The sequence below is a fragment of the Macaca mulatta genome, chromosome 9 (assembly GCF_049350105.2).
Source record: "Macaca mulatta isolate MMU2019108-1 chromosome 9, T2T-MMU8v2.0, whole genome shotgun sequence".
Classification (NCBI taxonomy): Eukaryota; Metazoa; Chordata; class Mammalia; order Primates; family Cercopithecidae; genus Macaca; species Macaca mulatta.
In genome coordinates, this window is record NC_133414.1 from 118,615,417 (window position 1) to 118,619,137 (window position 3,721).

A 3,721-nucleotide genomic window follows, 5' to 3' on the forward strand; every position below is an offset into this window, starting at 1 on the left:
TACTTTTTAAGAGCAGTGAAACAGGAAAATATTATTGGACAGAGAAAGCAATGAATACTGTCTTTCTAACAGCTGGACTATGTGTATGAAATAATGCAGAGCTTCTTCTTTAGCAACCAGTGTGCTTAATTGAATTCCACATCATGTGGGATGCACCCTTTTTTCTATCCACTGATTTGGATTATCTTATATCATTGTCCTATTACAAAGATGGAGGTACCTTCCTTGAGCTCTAACAGCTGAACAGTGAATAACAAGGTGGATAAATTATCAAGCCCCAGAAGCCCAGCTTCTATAATAAAACCCTTTGTTACCTTTCTAAAGTGATCCTTGAGAAATGCAGATGGGAAACAATACTTTCATTGATGAGAAATGAAGATTACTCTCTTTTCTCCATGTTGAAAATTTATGAGAACAAATAGCAAAAAGATAGCATAATGTCAAAGTGTTACAGTGAGAGCAGGTAAGAATATAACAGAAAACTTTATTTCCACACTGCTCCCCTCTCGCAACCTTTGGTTTCTGGTAGGAATGAGTGAAAGTTCTCCCTTTTATTAGACTCCACTGTCAAGTCAGAGGATCATATATTGTTGCAGATTTCAATTGCAATTTTTCTTAATTACCTGGTTCAGATAAGCAAATGCCAGCTAGGCAAATTTTTTCATTTAAAAGCCTCCAGGGGGTCTCTGCTTATATTAGTCTTGTATTGCTACATAATAAATTACCACAAAATCAGTGACTTTAAACAAAACACATCTATTTTCTCACACTCTGTGGAAGTCAGAAGTCTAGATGTGGCTTAACTCAGCCTTCTGCTTTTGGTCTTACAAGGCTACAATCAATAAGTCAGGTGAGCTGTATTCTCATCTGAAGACTTGACTGCAGAAGCATCAGCTTCTAAGTTTTTTCAGGTTGTTGGCAAATTAATTGTGGTTGTATGACTGATGGGCTCAAGCTTTTTGTTGGCTCTTTGGCTGGAGATTATCCTCAACTCCTAGAGGCCACACAGTTCCTAGAGGCCCCCTGCAATTCCTGGACACATGAGCTTTTCCAACATGACTACTGACTTCATGAACCCCACAGAGTTTCAGTCTGCTTAGGTGGAATCTTATGCAAATGAGGTAAATGGGAGTAATAGCTCATCATCTTTGCTATGTAACATAAACCAACCAGGGGAGTGATACTCATCACCTTTGTCATATGCTATTGTTTTAGTTTAGAAGAAAACTACAGGTCCTGCCTACACTCAAGGAACAGGGATCACATAAGGGTATGTACACTAAAAGCAGGGGCTGGGGGTAATGGGAAGTAGTCCTAGTGACTGTCTTTGATCCCTAGTACATGCAGTTGTTGATCGCACCTACGTTCAATATTCTAGCTCCACACGGACTTTAGCAAGGTGTTATTTAATTCATGCTTGTAGGACATACCAATAACCAATTCCATGACACCATTTCCACCATACCACAAAACCACAATAAAAATTCCGCCAAACCCCCCCACCCCCATCTCTGACCTTCATCCGAAACCCACTTTTGCCAAACCCCAAAAACAAAAGCCTCATCTTGCCCGGCCAGAGCTTATATTTTCATCTTTTAGGTGTGCACGACTCCAACTGCCATCCCCTCAACTAATAAATATTTACTTCACCAAACACTCTTGACACCAACCCACGACCCCCCCCAACCCCAAAGAAACCACCCCACAATCACACCCACACCCCCGTTTATGTAGCTTAAACCCGCCTAAAGCAAGACACTGAAAATGCCTAGATGGGCTTGCACACCCCATAAACAAATAGGTTTGGTCCTGGCCTTTCTATTGGCTCTTAGCAAGATTACACATGCAAGCATCCCCGCCCCGGTGAAGACGCCCTATAAATCACCATGATCAAGAGGAGCAAGTATCAAGCACGCACACGCAGCTCAAAACACTTTGCCTAGCCACACCCCCACGGGAGACAGCAGTGACAAGTATTTAGCAATAAACGAAAGTTTATTTAAGCTATGCTATATCAAGGGCTGGTCAATTTCGTGCCAGCCACCGCGGTCATACGATTAACCCTAGCCAATAGAGATCGGCGTAGAGGGTGTTTAAGATCTGATGCAATAAAGCTAAACTCCATCTAAACTGTAAAACCCTAGCTGATGTAAAATAAACTACGAAAGTGGCTTTAAAACTTCTGAACACACAATAGCCAAGGCCCAAACTGGGATTAGACACCCCACTATGCTTGGCCTTAAACCTCAATAGTTAAATAACAAAACTACTCGCCAGAATACTACAAGCAACAGCTTAAAACTCAAAGGACTTGACGGTGCTTTACATCCCCCTAGAGGAGCCTGTTCCATAATCGATAAACCCCGATCCACCCCACCCCCTCTTGCTCAGCCTATATACCGCCATCTTCAGCAAACCCTGATGAAGGTTACGAAGTGAGCGCAATTGCCCTCCACCGCAAAAACGTTAGGTCAAGGTGTAGCCCATGAGACGGTAAAAAATGGGCTACATTTTCCACCTCAGAAAACCCCATGATAACTCTTATGAAACCTAAGAGTCCAAGGAGGATTTAGCAGTAAATTAAGAATAGAGTGCTTAATTGAACTAGTCCATAAAGCACGCACACACCGCCCGTCACTCCCCTCAAATATACTTAAGGAACATCTTAACTAAACACCCTAATATTTATATAGAGGGGATAAGTCGTAACACGGTAAGTGTACTGGAAGGTGCACTTGGATAAATCAAGGTATAGCTTAATACAAAGCATCTGGCTTACATCCAGAAGATCTCAATATCACTCGATTGCCTTGAGCTAACACTAGCCCTAAGCATAACCAACACTAATACCAAACCAACACATACTAAACCATTCACCTACATAAAGTATAGGCGATAGAAATTTTAATCTGGCGCTATAGATATAGTACCGTAAGGGAAAGACAGAAAACCACCCAAGCACAAAACAGCAAGGACTAACTCCTCTACCTTTCCCATAATGAATTAGCTAGAAATAATTTCACAAAGAGAACTACAAGCCAAATTCCCCGAAACCAGACGAGCTACCCAAAAACAGCTAAAAGAGCGCACCCGTCTATGTGGCAAAATAGTGGGAAGATTTCTGGGTAGAGGTGACAAGCCTACCGAGCCTGGTGATAGCTGGTTATCCAAGATAGAATCTTAGTTCGACCTTAAGCTTACCTACAGAACCACTTAATCCTCCTGTAAGCTTAATTGTTAGTCTAAAGAGGGACAGCTCTTTAGACACTAGGAAAAAACCTTGCGGAGAGAGTAAAAACCCCAATTACCATAGTTGGCCTAAAAGCAGCCACCAATTAAGAAAGCGTTCAAGCTCAACATCAACCACCCAAAAAATCCCAAACACATAACTGAACTCCTCACACCACATTGGATTAATCTATTACCTTATAGAAGCAATAATGCTAGTATAAGTAACATGAATACTTTCTCCACTGCATAAGCCTAAATCAGACCGAAAGCCTCACCGATACTTAACAGCCCGGCATAGCAAGCACAAACAAGCCCATGCTACCTTCACTGTTAATCCAACACAGGCATGCTTTTAAGGAAAGGTTAAAAAAAGTAAAAGGAACTCGGCAAACTTAACCCCCGCCTGTTTACCAAAAACATCACTGCTCTTTGGCTATTTTTGCACTCAGCAACTCACAGACAACACTTTAAAGTTTAGAAACATATTCCT

At 41.6% G+C, this 3,721-nt stretch overlaps 1 non-coding gene across 1 annotated transcript; it reads left to right on the forward strand.

Annotated features, from left to right (window-relative positions):
* The first annotated feature begins 1,796 nt into the window (after positions 1-1,796).
* LOC144331461 (18S ribosomal RNA) lies at positions 1,797-2,746 on the forward strand. The gene has a single exon (XR_013398524.1). It is a non-coding gene; the product is annotated as an 18S ribosomal RNA (ribosomal RNA).
* The last annotated feature ends 975 nt before the right edge of the window (positions 2,747-3,721 follow it).